We start from the raw sequence: 16916 nt of genomic DNA, 5'->3' as shown, positions 1-16916 counted from the left end.
TCGCCACTTGAAGTCCGATGTGAATCCTTAAGCAAATCCAGTTGAGAACCACTGGTTATAATCTGTGTGTGTGTGTGTGTGTGTGTGTGTGTGTGTGAGGTTGTCATTTCAGAGTCGCGTGTGCCCTAAGCAGTGAGTGTGTGTTGTGGTGAGGCAGTGCTCACTAATTAGATGATCGCTATCCTCAGTGCCATAATCATGTGCATCTGGGTCCAGCAATTACTTAATATGATATATTAACATATTCCTAGCAGGCGCGTCAGAGGAGGCCGCTCGTAGGAGACAAATTATCCAAATTAATTTCTAATTTAAAATCCTCTGCCTTTTATTATAAGCTGTGGGCGCCCCTCCATATAAAAAATGAAAGAAGAGAGAGAGTGAAGGATATTCGGGGAGGTTTTAATGATCTGGGCTGGTCTCTGCCCACAAACCAAATGAATAAACAGGAGGAAGAACAAGAGGAAGATAAAGACACGGAACTGCACATGGATGGATGAGCGGTTTGGAGCTGTTCACTCGTGTGTAAAAACCAATGACAGGGAATGAATTATATGTTCAGAAACAGACAGGCAAATATTCACCAATTAGGGCTGAGAAAAGTGCACAGAAATTTATGAGTGTTCTGCCTAATTTTTGCCAAAGGTTAAAAAAACCCAACTACTCTGTTATAGGTCAATCTGAGAGGAAGTTTCATTTCAAAAAAGACTTTCAAGAGCCAAAGGGGATCAGCCTGCTTTTACTATAACACAGAAAAAGAAGTGGCTTGCTAAGAGAAGACATATATGTGATATCTTTAAAACTGATTCATACAGGCTGTACAAAGTGATTAGATAGATAGATAGATAGATAGATAGATAGATAGATAGATAGATAGATAGATAGATAGATAGATAGATAGATAGATAGATAGATAGATAGATAGATAGATAGATAGATAGATAGATAGATAGATGACACCTACAAAGCTAAACTAAATGGCCATGTTCATATGCAAAAACTCTAAAGAGCTAGAGCCAACATGGAAAAATCAAACAAAATGAAAGGTATGAGAATTATTATCTCCCTGGTGATTGCAGGAGTTCAGGAATTTGTGTATGAACATTGTGCGCGAGTGTGTGTAGCATGTGTTTAGAGCAGTAATTAACAGTAAATGGTGTTGTGTAGCCTAGATGAGACCTGCTTGTTAGCGTGGTTAGCTGGAGGTACAGAGTCCTAATGAGATATAAACTGTAATGAGAAGCATAACTGCCATGGCAATGAAACATACATTATGTGTTTAATGAGAATGTAGTCAACATGCAGTCCAATGTAGCAGAGAACTGCCTAAAACAAGTTACAGCATTCAGCAGCTAATATGAATAAACTGTGCAAACAGTAGATCACATCTAAACAAGATAACTGAGCTCCAGAAAAACATTTCATCCTGTTTTAACTTTCAGACACTGCAAAAGGTGGACATATATTTATGCATACAGTTTAAGTGGGCATTTGTGTATAGAATATCCATGTTATGAAGAGATAAAAACCTTGTGATGATTAGGATAAATGATTATTATTTATTATTTTATTTATATTTTTGCAACATTATAAATCTTCACTGTATGTATATATACATAATAAATATACACAGTGCACACACTTTTTTTCTTTTTAAACAAAAACTTTTATTTTGGATGTGATTAATCACGATTAATCATTTCACAGCACTATATGTCATATGTGTCATAATGCAATATCTATACAGTATTTGTAATGTTGTCATGATACAACATTTATATTGTTAAAATCAAAAGTTTATGTTAATATGAATATGTTAATATGTCATTATTATTTAATGGACGTGTGGGAGGAGACTGACCAGTAACTAGTTTCAGGTGCAGGTGGCTAGTCATATGATCAAGACCACATAAATGGTTGTTGCAACAACAGATGGTGTTCTCTGCAATTTTGCCGTGTTTTGATTGTTGTGCTCGACGTGCAGCCTGTGTACCCTTTCACATAGGTATGTTATTAGCTGTGTGGGTTTGTTTGTGTTGAGTAACTGTACCTTGATGGCGCAATTCCATTTTTAGGTGATTTCTTTTTCTTTTAGGCTGAATATTTAAGAGGGTTTTATTCTCTGTCTGGGAAGCGGGGCAGACAAACATTTATCGCTGCGGTACCTTCAATGGGCTGACGGCCGTGATGGAATGCTGAATAATGGTAAATGCAGCATACACTTTATTGAGGACGATTGCTTATGAGTTTGATGCAATTAATACATGAGAATTTATTTGATGTGGTTAATATTTGTGCTCTTGTTTTATAGTACCTTTTGTCTGTCATGTTTGGGGATTGAGAGCTGAGATTGGGTAACTGTGTTGCAGTTGTACTTTCGATAAAGTGTTTTTGTTTGTTGCTTTATATTGCGGGCTGTCTTGACGTGTATTAACGTGCCTGTTTTCTTTGTTAAACTGGCAGACCAGTCACTGTTTCTTGTCTAGTTAATTTTATATTGTGATGTAGCGTCTTTTTTTTTATTCGATATTGATGATTAACGTGATTTTATATTTAATGTGTTATTTGCTTTTTTGTTTTTGTGGTACTGCTCTCCTTTTTTGTGTGTTACAGTGCTCAGTGACTTTGTACAGGGCCGGGCCTGCATCGACACTAAATCTCCTTCGGTGTAGGTGATTTGGGTGAAGTGGCACTGCTGTGTGGTGTGTACTAGAAGGTGAAATGGTTATTTATTTGCGGTGTATGCTGTGGGTTTTCTTTTTGTTTTTCTTCTTTTGTCTCTTACAGGTGGTAGGAGGTTCATAAGAGCAGGCCCGACCCTCTTGCAGTGTCTAGGGGAGCTATTTCTTTCTTTTGTGGATTTTATTATTGATACGTTTTAACATTTGATGATCTGTGTTGGACAATAAAATTTTGACTTCTTACAAACTCCGTTGTTGCCCAAAATCAAGTATTGTGGTGTGTGGAGGGCTCCTCCTGCCCTTAATAAGGAGGTAGCGTAGTCAGTTTATATTCTCTACACTACAGACGTGAACTAACATGAATTAACATTACATATGCATTTTTTTAACTAATATTCACAAAAATAATAAATGAGCGATGGTTAAAAATAAAATACAATAAAAACTTGTAAATGTATTTAATGGTGTCAAGTTATCATTTCAGAAATAAAAGTGTTTATTTCAGTTATTTCACCAAAGGAAGGGAGAGTAAAAATTAAGTCAGATTAAATAATGAATCAGGAAAGAGATGTTAAAAGTAGTTGCATCTAATATTTGTTTTTGTTCATTCAACCCAGTGGACATGGAAGGTCAAAGCAAGTGTGTTGTATTGTGGGTATACAATATACCGTACTGTATTATGTGACATACTACACATTTTGCCAAATGTAGTAGCCATCTGGGTATTTAATATACAGAAAATTTACATGCATACTATTTATGAACAAATCCAGTGTCTTTGAAGCTAACAGACTTAGAAACTAAAAGAGAAGTAAGGCTTTAAACTGCATACGGTAGAAAAGGGAGGATCCCAAAAATATATATGGATCCTATGATAAAAAAATAAACTGCATTTGAGATTTGAGCTAGCCAGTGGCTCTCACCCCATGACACACCAGTGATATGGTATTCATCAGACTCTGAGCTCATATCTCACCAAAGGAAGAGAGAGACACAGAGAGAGAGACAGAGGCCCTGAGGGCATAGAGCTCAGAGAGATAGACGGCATGCGTGTGACTGTCAGGCACAGTCACACAGGTATATTGTGATATGATTTAATGTGATAATAACCTCCACTTTGCCAGACAGATGATGTTTCCTCACACTGGCCGAGACTTAATGAATGATACATTAGTAAACACTGCCGAAAACGTTATTAGAGCGGAAGTCGGCGCAGCTCTGTACAGGAGGGGTGAGCCACTGAAAAGATGAGTACGCAAATGTGTCTTCCGTGGCCCTCATCTGTTTTGTCGGCCTCTTCCACTGAACAGCGTTGAATAAAAGATGAAAGCAGAAGAGAGAAAGAGAGAGACAGAAAGAGAAATTTACACGGCTGAGGAGAAAATTGCAGGAATCAGGAGTCACACACAAACACTAAACAAACAAAGGACTGCTGCTTTTTGCCATACCCCCCCCCCCCCCCCCCTTTTTTTTTTTTTCAAAGTTTGTTTACAGAATTTAGTGAACATTTTTCCAAAGAACATTATTTAAAAAATAAAAATAAAAAGCCTTTTAGCCTTAAAAATTATCTTTATCCATTAGACTTCTTACCGGTTGTACTAAGTACTTACTTCAAATAAAATTAAGACTTTCTAAAATAGTTAACGCAAATATTTAATGTTAATGTAACTATGGGTATAGTGAGAATAGCTAACAAATACTTGCAAATATCCACTTTTCACCATCCAGTCAAAATATAGCATTGTTCTACAGAAGTAACATGGATTGTGAATGGTGTTTAATGCTAACTATATGGGCAGCATTGGTGACATGTTATTAATAACATCAGAATGCAAGAACATTGTTAAAATAGACCATGCGACTTCAGTGGTTCAACCGCAATTTTACGAAGCTACGAGAATGCACACAGAAAACTAAACTAAAATAACGACCTTATTCAACATTTATTCTCTTCTGCGTCACCTGCCTCATTATCGAGACTACCACAACACATTACATTACATCAAAAAATTACGGTTGAACGATTGATGCCACATGGACTATTTTAACGATATCCTTACTATGTTTATAGGTTTATGGGAACATTTCAATTACATTTCTCTCTAAGGAAAACTCTTGGATTTCATTAATTGACAGAATTTTCATTTTTGGATGAACTGTTTAAGTGCAGTTCATTTGAATAATTTTGAAGGATGTCATCCGAACCTTGGTGTGCACCAAACAAACACTTCCATGCAAACTCTGAAACAGTTTGAATGAAATATGAATGCAACGTTGACCAAAGACATGCAAACAATCCAAAGGTAGGTTCAGAAATTGTATGATAAGTAAAGTAACAATTGTGTGAATGCTAAGCGGACTAGGGATAAATGCATCAGTTTCTCTTTTTGTCCGAACTAAAAGAACCAAGACAATCTAACTAAATCATGTCAATGAATGTAAACGTATAATTAGCTTTTTCTTTTCTTTTCTTTTTTTTAAGTTGAAATTATTTTGCTGAGCACAGAGTTTAAGTTATTTTTAAGTAGTCCTTTTAAAGTTTGTATGTCTCAGCAAAGTACACAAGCATTCTGGACAACAACATCTAAACTTTCCATCAAGTAAGCAAGAAATCCCTTTAAATTAGTTTGTGTGATGTCTCTCTGGCATTATGTATATGGGAAATTGCATACACATTGCATCACAAACAGCCACAAAGTCAGCAAACTATCAGATCAGCTGTAGTGAAAGCTATTAAATCCCAACCAGGACAAAATGAGGTGAGTGAGGATGTGCTCACCTTCATCTGAGAGAAAGAAAGAGGCAGAGCGTTTTGAGCTGGTGAGGATCAAAAGGCCACATGATAGCTTCTATATTAAGGTGGGACAATGAGTACAACAAGGGCAAAGAGGAGATCCAGAAAAAGAGCAGCGCAAAATAACTGCCGCTGTGAACCGCTGAATGCATTAACTTCAAATTAAACATACAACATACAGCGGCAAAATACGACAGCGTTACACAGAAACATGTATTTCTGACCCTGCACATATATATGCTGGTGTCATCACACGGTGGGGTGTGATTGGCTCAAAGAAGCTTCTGTTTATATTTTAGTGGATAAGCCCCTCCCATTAAAGCTGCTGTTAACCATGTTTTCTACAAGATGACAGATACCACTGAAATTGGTGTGGTGATAATTTATTTTGCTGAGGCGATCAGGACTAATAATAAGTGAAAGTCTCGTTAACAGAAACTAAATCATGCATTGCATTACTTAAGGAAAAACAAACAAACAAAAAAAACAACAGCTTTACTATTTCTAGGTATCATAGCTGGGCATGCAAGAGCTGGAAGTAAAATTTATCTCAGTAGGGTTCTGGAAGTAAATGCCACTTAAAATATCCATAGAACTGGACTATTTGAACTATTTTCAGACTTAATTTTAGAGTTATTTTTTACCTATTTACATACTTTAAATGTACATTAATTTCATAATTCTATTGTCTTCAAAATATGGAGGAAAAGTGTGCTGTTGGATATACTGACAAGCATTTACTGTAAACTAAAATACTATTGTCATGACAACTCTTGGAGTGATTTGCATGGTAATGTACATGACAGTGTTAATGTATTTAGTCTTGGCGGAATAGATCTGCTATGCAGAGCAAGTACCGAGACCTGCTACTGCCAATACATCCACAACATGCTGCTGTGAGCATGTAAGAAATACTGCTGCTGCAAATATAACATGCATGAAGCCAAGAGCCAAGAGCCAAGGTGGAGCCGATGGGTCGGAGGGCCGAGGTGGAGTCTGGGTCTGGAAGGCTGGAGGCGAAGAATGAGGATCCTCCAACCCTGAGGTAGCTGGTAACAGGAAGTCCTGAAGCGCAACCGACCCACCGGATACGGCATGCTGAGGGTGAGCTGGGTCGGAGGGCCGAGGTGGAGTCTGGGTCTGGAAGGCTGGAGGTGAAGAATGAGGATCCTCCAACCCTGAGGTAGCTGGTAACAGGAAGTCCCAAAGCGCAACCGACCCACCGGACACGGCATGCTGAGGGTGAGCTGAGGGGCTTTCCTGAGGCAGCTGAGAGAGGGCTGATGGACTGGCTGACTGATACAGAGGAGGAGGGAGTTGGAGGCTGAGAGGGAACCTCCTAGAGACTTTCATAAAGGAGCTAGCTGAGGAAGAAGTATTGGGCGGAACCAGCAGGGGCTCTGGAGGGCTAGACGGAACCAGCAGGGGCTCTGGAGACCATGGGGAGGTGGGCGGGAGCAACGGGAAAAGGAGCAGCCAGAAATCCTCCTCACTCAAACTATCCAAAAGTTCAGAGTCCAGTAGCAGCTCACCCTCAGTGTTAGGAGTGTGGGTGGCGTTATCCTCCATTCCCTCAATCTCTACAATGATTCCCACGGCACACGGTCATGCTGGCTCACACACCTGGTCAGTCGCGTTGAGTTCAGGCTCCGGGGTGATGAGTGTCTCTGTCACTTTAAATGGTGTAGGCTCTGTAATCGCGGCCGGCTCGGGCTCTGCGACTGCGATGGGCTCTGGCGAACACTCCGTGCAGTGAGATGGTGAGGGCTGGCTGGGCTCTGGATCGGGAGTGGGGCTGGAGCTATCCTCGGCAGGGCAGACGGAGAAAAAATGTCCATTATTCTCCAGCACCCACTCCACACAAGCGGCGAAATTCTCCTTTGGACCTTCCGCTGGCAGACGTGCCTTACACCGCTCGCTCAGGCTGGTTATGTAAACAACACAGAGCGAACGGTCCGGGAAGTAAGGCACGCCAGATCGATAAAGTCCCTGGTGTGATCCTCCAGCGGACGATCCTGCTGCTCCAGGCAAAGCAGCTGGACTGAGGGCAGGTCCATAGTGGGAGAGGGAAGAAAGTAACAAAAAAAAAGGGAAAAAACGCCGCTAAATATACTTAACTTTGTTGGTCCACTATTCTGTTACGGGTGCTATGCTAGATAAGCACGACGAAGGAAGAGCTAAAATAAAAGTATTTTTAATAATAATCCACAGAAGAAACCAGGAGCACGGGGTAGCATAACACATAATACAAACAATAGCGGACAAGGGAACAGGGGAGAACACAGGCTTTAAATGCTAAATCAAGGAGGAACAGAAAACAGGTGTGGAACCAATTAATCAAAAATCATGGAAACAAACTAGGCAGGAAGATGAAGACATAACTAAACTAAAACAGATCATGACTGTGACACCCCCCCATACAGCATACATAATTACCCGTAGCTGATCTATACAGGTGGAGCTGGGGAAGCTGAAGGGTTTCTGAAGCACGCTGCAAATTGCTACAGCTTTACAATTTACAATTTACAACTTTTTCATTCCACGTCGCTCCATCACGCTCTTGCTGAATCCGCTCCTCAGCTATCAATGAGAGGAAAGTCTGTACTTCCTCAACAGATAATGAAACAGCCATTTTTGGTTGTTAAAAGAAAGGTGCGCTCATTCAAAACAGTTGCGTTCGATCCTTCGCTGGCTGTGCTGATTTAAATCTAGCGGGTCTGTTCTGTGTCTTGTGCCGCAAGTTCAATGATGCAGGCAATTAAGATTTTCTCCAGCCAATCAGTGATCAGAAGAGTTTACATGTCACGTTTTGGTAACGGTACGGTTCGCTTGGAACCTCGGCTGAGGTGGTACTAAAAAAAGTACCAGGTACTAGGTACTGTACTCAGTGGAAAAACCCCCAAAAGTGAGCCATACTGAACCGTACCATGCAGTGGAAAAGCGCCAAATTATGTCATTATGTCAGAGTGAGTTAGACCTATCGGACTGTGCCATCTAAGAACTAAGATGGTGCCGCTGATGGCAGCTATTGTGCGTTGCTCTTCAGTGTTTGTACTGTTTTTGTTTGTTTTTCCTGTTTTTTGTTTTTCAAATACGATCAGTTTTAGCAGGGATGACCTGCTGAACATTCGGCAGAACACACCACAAAATCTTTTACCGGATTTAGATTTTTCGGACGTTTTGCTGGACATTGTAGTTGGCGGAGCCGTAGCTCTCGTCAAACGCTACAGGAGGCGCAGGTGGGGGAAGCGAGCTGGCGCGCTCGTGAAGTTTCGACAGCGCGGATTTCAAATGCCGTTGCCTAGCATCCATCTGGCGAATCTCCGCTCTCTACCCAACAAAACGGATGAACTCCTTCTGCTCTCCCGGACAAACAAGGATTTTTCTAACTCTGCTGCCCTGTGTTTCACGGAAACCTGGGTAAATGGCGAAATACCAGGCAGCGCGATTCATCTGCCTAATTTCCATCTGATCAGAGCAGATCGCGACGCGGAATCAACGGGGAAATCACGTGGCGGCGGGACGTGCTTTTACATCAATGAGAGGTGATGTACAGATGTAACTGTGTTAAAGAAGATGTGCTGTTTAGATCTAGAAACGCTTTTCATTAACTCATCATTTTCATCCGTTCTACTCGCCGCGGGAGTTCTGCTCGTTCATTCTCGTGAGTGTCTATGTTCCACCGCAAGCGCACGTGAGCACAGCTTTACAGAAACTTGCTGATCTGATCACAGAGAGTGAGCAACAACACCCGGACAATGTTTTAATCATTCTCGGGGACTTTAATAAAGGAAATCTCTCCCGTGAACTGCCAAAATACAGACAGCACATCACATGTCCCACCAGAGACAGTAATACACTGGATCACTGTTACAAAGCGATAAAGGACGCATATCACTCTGTACCACAAGCAGCTTTAGAACTCTTTGATCACTGTTTGATTCATTTTATTCCAACCTACAGGCAGAAACTTAAATCTGCAATGCCTGTATTAAGATCTGTTAAAAGATGGACTAATGAAACCGAGCGGGATTTACAAGCATGTTTCTCTCTCACTGATTTGTCTGTTTTTGAAGCCGCTGCCATCAATCTGGACGAGCTCACAGAGACTGTAACATCTTATATCAGTTTCTGTGAGGATATGTGCATTCCTAACAGGACTCATCTAATCTACAACAATGACAAACCATGGTTCACTGCAAAACTTAGACAGCTCCGTCAGGCCAAAGAAGATGCTTACAGAAAGGGGCAAAGAGGAATTATTCTGACAAGCTAAGGAAAAAAATTATCTTCCAGTGATCCTGCTTCAGTCTGGAAAGGTATGAAGGATATCACCAGTGTTACGTCCCACGTATTTACAAGTCACCATCCCCCAGCACTCTGGAGAATCAACAACTGGCAGACGACTTGAACGAGTTTTATTGTCGTTTTGAAATATCACCCCACACCCGCCCTGAACACCTCTCCACACAACCATTAACACCTCCAGCAACCCTCCTCTCCCCCACACCTACAATTCAAATCAGCGAAGAAGATGTGTGCCAGGTCTTCAGAAAGAACAAACGAAGGAAAGCACCAGGCCCAGACAGTGTGTCACCAGCCTGTCTGAAATCCTGTGCTGACCAGCTGGCCCCCATCTTCACACAGATCTTCAACAGATCACTGGAGCTGTGTGAAGTCCCCTCATGCTTCAAACGCTCCACCATCATCCCCGTCCTAAAGAAACCCAAAATTACTGGACTTAATGACTACAGACCTGTGACTCTAACGTCTGTAGCCATGAAATCATTTGAAAGACTGGTTTTGGCTTATCTGAAGGACATCACTGGTCCCTTACTGGACCCCCTGCAGTTTGCGTACAGAGCAAACAGGTCTGTGGATGATGCAGTCAACATGGGACTGCACTTCATCCTGAAGCATCTGGACAGACCAGGGACTTATGTGAGGATCCTGTTTGTGGACTTCAGCTCTGCTTTTAACACCATCATCACGGAAACCCTTCAGAATAAACTATCCCAGCTCTCCGTCATCATCTCTATCAGTCAGTGGATCAACAGATTCCTGACAGACAGACAGCAGTTAATAAAGCTTGGTAAATTCACTCAACAATAAACGTGGAACACACAACTATAATACATTATCCATTCACCACACTCACTTATTTTATTTTTATTTTCTCATTTCTAATTTGCACATACTTGACCTGTACATATATAGTTGTCTATATTATATATTGTGTTTTTGCTGCTTTGTACCTTGCCTATTTGGTCATTTGTATATTATTCTTTTATTACCTGTGTCCTGTCCTGTTGCTGTCTTTCTGTTGCACTGTGGAGCTTCTGTCACTACAACAAATTCCTTGTATGTGTAAACATACTTGGCCAATAAAGCTCATTCTGATTCTGATTCTGATCTAGAGTTTCATGCCAGAACTCTGTATTTTGACATTTCTTCTAAAACTCAATGCCATATATATGAAATTACACATTTTTAATGACGAAGTTGCAATTCGATACATTTAAAATATATTAAGTTAATATATTAACAAAGTAAAATATCGAATAACACAGTACAATTAAAGTTATTTACATGTACTTACGTATTGTGACGCAGACGCAGAGGCAGAGTTTGAATCCATATGCGGACGTTTAATAGAGGCTTTAGAGCAAACAGAAACACAATAGCAAAGGGGTCAAAACCAGGTAATCAGTCCAGAGAGGCAAACTAACAAGAAGGGCAAACCAGAGTCGAAGTCGAGAAGCAGCAATAGATCCAATCAAGAGAACAGTCCAGCAGGCAACCAAATCAGAAGGGCAATCCGTATACTCGTAAATCTAGAAACAGGCAAAATGGCAACAGGAAATCCAACAGAATAATTAGAGAATGCTCAGTAAGGCAGGATAAACTGGCAATACTTCGCGGTGAGTGAGCACATGGTCTGAGCTTAAATACAGCCAAACAGGAAGTGGGTGAAGAAGCAGCAGAGGGAGGGAGGCAGTCAGTATTCGTGAGAGGGCTCCCTCTGCTGGCTTGGCGTTACAGAATCCCTCCCCCTAGGAGCGACTCCCGGAGCTTGACGTGGTCTTCCCCACGGCCTGGGTGCAGGTCGGTCGGGTCTGGCTTGATGGAACTCCTCTACGAGGGATGGGTCCAGGATGTCACGGGCGGCTACCCATGATCTCTCCTCAGGGCCATACCCCTCCCAGTCCACCAGGTACTGGAGCTGACCCCCTCGACGTCGCGAGTCCAGCAACTCATTCACCAGATAAGCGGGGTTCCCGTCAATATCTAGTGGTGGTGGCGGTTCTGGGGCCTCCTGGCCGGGGTCAGCCTCCGGGTGGACCGGTTTCAGGAGGGACACATGAAAGGAAGGAGATATACGATAATTAGCAGGAAGCTCCAACCGATAGGTCACCTCATTAATCTGTTTCAGAATTTTAAAAGGGCCTACATACCTTGGCGAGAGCTTCCTGCTGGGCAGCCGCATCTTGATGTCCCTCGTGGAGAGCCAGACCCGTTGTCCAGGTTGGTAGTGAGGGTGCGGACGGCGTCGTCGGTTGGCTTGAAGCTCTTGATGTCTTACAGCCCGTTGGAGTCGCACATGAGCGCTGTCCCACACCCTCTCACTACGTTGGATCCAATCATCCACTGCAGGAACCGCTGACGGCTCACCAGACCACGGGAACAGAGGAGGCTGAAACCCCAGGACGCACTGAAAGGGGGTGAGACCCGTAGAGGAGTGAGTAAGGGAATTCTGGGCATATTCGGCCCAAGGAAGGAACTCGGACCACCTGTGTTGCTCCCGACTACAGTATGTCCGCAGGTAGCAACCTATTTCTTGGTTTAATCGTTCCACCTGTCCGTTGGCTTGGGGATGGTATCCTGAGGTGAGACTAACATTTATATCAAGATGTTTACAGAATGCTCTCCATACCTGAGACGTGAATTGGGTGCCTCGATCACTCACAATGTCTTCTGGGAGGCCGTATACCCGGAAAACGTGATTAAACAGAGTAAGGGCGGTCTCCATTGCGGTAGGTAATCCTTTCAGGGGAATTAAGCGGCAGGATTTGGAGAATCGATCAATGATGGTGAGGATTGTGGTAAAATCATTGGAGGGAGGCAAATCTGTTATGAAATCAATGGATAGGTGGGACCAAGGACGCTGAGGAATGGGTAATGGCTGGAGTAAGCCAGAGGGTAATTCCTTGGGAGTCTTAGATTGCGCACAAGCATGACAGGATTTGACGTACCTGGTTACTTCTTGACCCATTGTTGGCCACCAGAATGAATTTTGGATGAGTTTGAGGGTTCTTGATATACCGGGGTGTCCAGAGCTCAGTGAGGCATGGGCCCATTGCAAGACGCGTTGTCGTAGTGCTTGAGGTACATAATGCTTTCCAGGAGGACAGTTGGGAGGTGATGGTTCATTTTGCTGTTCTTGTTGGATCTCTTCCATAAGATCCCACGAAATTGGTGCTAATATGGCAGTAGGAGGGAGAATAGGTTCTGTGGTTTCTGAATTTTTTGTAGGATCATGTCGCCTGGAAAGAGCGTCAGCCTTGCTGTTCTTGCTGCCAGGTCGGTATGTTACTGTGAACTGGAACCGGGTAAAGAAGAGGGCCCAACGGGCCTGCCGTGGATTCAATCGTTTGGCACCCTTGATGTATTCCAAATTTTTATGGTCTGTGATTACTTGGAACGGATGGTAGGCACCCTCCAGCCAGTGTCGCCACTCCTCTATGGCGGCCTTCATAGAGAGTAATTCCTTGTTACCCACATCATAATTGCATTCTGCACTGGTGAGTTTGCGAGAGAAGAAAGCACATGGGTAAAGTTTGCTGGGTTGGCCGTGTCGCTGAGAGAGTACAGCTCCTATGCCGCAGTCGGAAGCATCTACTTCAAGAATGAACGGTAGACTGGGATCGGGATGCTTTAAGATAGGGGCTGTAGTAAACCTTTCCTTTAATGACGTGAATGCTTGGTTAGCCTCAACGGTCCATGTTAGCTTCTTGGGTTTACCTTTCAGGATGGCAGTTAAAGGAGCTGCGACGGTACTGTAACCACGGATGAACCTTCTGTAAAAGTTGGCGAATCCCAGGAATCTTTGTAACTCTTTTATGGTAGTGGGCTGGGGCCATTCTGTCACTGCTTGAACCTTGGTGGTATCCATTTTCACCCCCTGATGACTTACTTGGTAACCGAGGAAGGAAGTCTGGTTTACGTGAAACTCACATTTCTCTGCTTTCACGTACAGTTGATGTTTCAACAATCGGGAGAGGACAGTTCTGACATGGTGAACATGGTCTGTTTCATTCTTGGAGTATATGAGGATATCATCAATGTAGGCAATGACATACTGGTTGAGGAGGTCCTTGAAAATCTCGTTGATAAAAGATTGGAACACCGCTGGGGCATTAGCTAACCCATAGGGCATTACCTGGTATTCATAGTGCCCCCTGGTGGTGATGAAAGCTGTCTTCCACTCATCGCCCTCCTTTATTCTGATGAGGTTATAAGCACTTCTCAAATCCAGCTTGGTGTAGATTTTTGCTTCTCGTAGTTGTTCAAGGGCGGATGGCACCAGAGGGAGTGGGTAACGGAATTTCACAGTTACATTGTTAAGGCCCCGGTAATCAATACAAGGACGTAACCCTCCATCTTTCTTTTGGACGAAGAAGAAACCTGCTGCAGCTGGGGATGTGGAAGGGCGGATGAACCCGGAGTCAAGTGCTTCCTTGATATACTGGGTTGGCCCAGTATATCAAGGAACACGTATCAAATAAAGTTAACTTCTTTGATGCACAAAAAGGTTATTAAAACATAATGATTTAAAATATACTTTAAAGTAAAACTTGTAATTTGTACATAAAGAAATGGTTTACCCAAAAAAAATGTTTTTTACATTTTCGAGCTAGCTAAGTGGTTGTAAAAAAAAATAGTCACACTTGTGGTCTTCAGTCAAAAATGACCAACCATAGGAAATGAATGGGAAATCGACAAAAACACAAAAATTCAGATAATTTTTGTGTGTACAATCTACAAATCTGCCTCAATGCAGAAACAAAAGTACACAGTAATGAGGAAATGAGTGAAACTCTAAACATCAAGAGTGCAAAACCAACACATCCACTCACACACACACACGTACACACACACCTATGAACTGGTATGACTGTAACACATCAAATATGTAAAATAAAAGCAATAATTAAACTACAATGCAGTAAAAAGTGGACAGCAAGGAAGGAGTTACACTTTAAAAACATTAAGAGAAGAGTGCAGACACATACACACACACACATACACAATTATACACACTCATATAAATTGGTATGGCTATAACCATATAGCCAAAACGAGTCAGAAAACTGAAATCAGATCAGACTCAGACATTGTTTTATGTAACAAAATGCTTTCTCTGTGTTCAGGTTTGACTGTAGTAATAATAATTCAAAAACTGATGCTTCAAATCAACATTTCAAACCAAAAAAAAAATAATAATCTATACCTTTACAAAAAGTTGTCTTTGAGAATGTCTAAACATATATCTAAACTCACAACTTAATAAAAATAAGTATTTATGTCTAAAAACAATTAGATTTTTATAATGTATAGGCCTTTTATAAACCTTTATATTGAGCTATATAGAGATATATGGGCTAAACCATGGAACTGCAGATGCTTTTCTTATTTTACTCCTACCAGATGGCACTAATCTGGCTTCAAAATTAGATTTTAAAGGCATTGACTCTATTTTAACATGAAATACTGCATTAATTAAAAATAATAAACAATATATATATATATATATATATATATATATATATATATATATATATATATATATATATATATATATATAATTTATTTATTTGTATTATTTTCAGTTTTCAGTGGGAAGAAATTGATCAAAATGATTGCATAAATATTAATAAGTACCATGAAATGATCTAAAAATACAAAATAAAAAACATTATAGAACAAAAATATGTTACAGTGATTTTAGGGGGAATTTTGAGGGGGGAAAAAGTTACATTTTAGGTGTCCGGTCACTTTTGACTGTAAAGATCACAAGTGTGACTCATAAATGAGGAGCACCAGAGGGTTACAACTATTGAGCCAATTCGCTAAAATTAAACTTGGCTTTAAAAAAGCATTCTCAACATAGCAAGACTGAAAAAACGGCGATTTGTCATTTCGCTACTCATTAGAGAAAGTAGTATGCTAATTTGATAGATTCACTATTTTGAAAACAGATACTTTTAGTTAGTTACTTCTCTGTACACAATTACACAATCTTTTACAGTGTTATTATTCCATTCCTTTAAATCCATCTTTTGTGACCGCTCTCACTCAGGTTGGAATAAAGTACAAGCCATCTAATTTTTTGAGACAGATGTAGAATTTTGCCTGGGATCAAAGGGACATTATGTCCTTAATAGCGAGTGCATTCCATTTGCTATTTGATGTGTATGGGTGCGGCGCAGGCCTGTCATTCTGCGGCAGAATGAGCCCGGGCTAAAGAGATAATATTTCAATAACACAGTGGCCTGATCATAAAATAACTCAATGGAAATGTGTAAGAGCCTCAGGCTACTCAGCAGGACAGTCAGCAGTCAAATCATTTCACTTCCCTGTCTCTCTCTCTCTCTCCATCCTGCTATCTGTCTATCCATTTCTCTCTTTTCACATTTTCTCCCTAACCCCCCATTCTCTTGCTTTTACTTCTACTCATCTCGCTTCCATGCACACATACACGCATATATATTCACATGTATTACATGCAAAAAAGTACCCATGCATACTCGTGAAAAGATTTTGAGAAAAGAAACTGGCCTAGATTATTGAAAATGAGCCCTACTTATTCATACCTTTGACCAAGATAAAATTGTATTGTCTGAGAGCATAATTAGGCCAGAAACATACTCATAGACACAAATCCTTAACCAATGCTGTTTTTGACTACTGTTCACTTGTTGTGGTCACTAGGTCTGGGTGATATATTGTGCTTATTTTTATTATTTAGTCTTCTTTATTTAGTTTTAGTTCATTCATGAATTTATTTAAACCATTTTATTTGTTTTATTTGTTTAGGGTGTGTCACTCAGAAATGCAAAAGTATCCAGGTGTCATTTTTAATGTATTGAAATGTTTTAATATATGGATATTGCTGTTTATTATTGATCTATTTGTGCATATTAAGGAAAATGAATATAATAATTATTAACGATTCAACTGGGTTACATTTTATTTTAATGTTAATTATTACATTGTAATAACACAAGTTAGTACTGATTGCAAATACACTATTTAAACTGAACTGAGCTGGATGATGACATCACTGAATTCAATAATGAAATGCATTTAACTTGTTTTTTTTTATTATTTTTTTTATCTTTTCATTGTACATTATTTTCCTTTTTTGATATTGTGCAGTTGCT

The sequence above is a fragment of the Barbus barbus genome, assembly GCF_936440315.1.
Source record: "Barbus barbus genome assembly, chromosome: 44".
Taxonomy (NCBI): Eukaryota; Metazoa; Chordata; class Actinopteri; order Cypriniformes; family Cyprinidae; genus Barbus; species Barbus barbus.
This window is presented reverse-complemented; position numbering follows the sequence as displayed.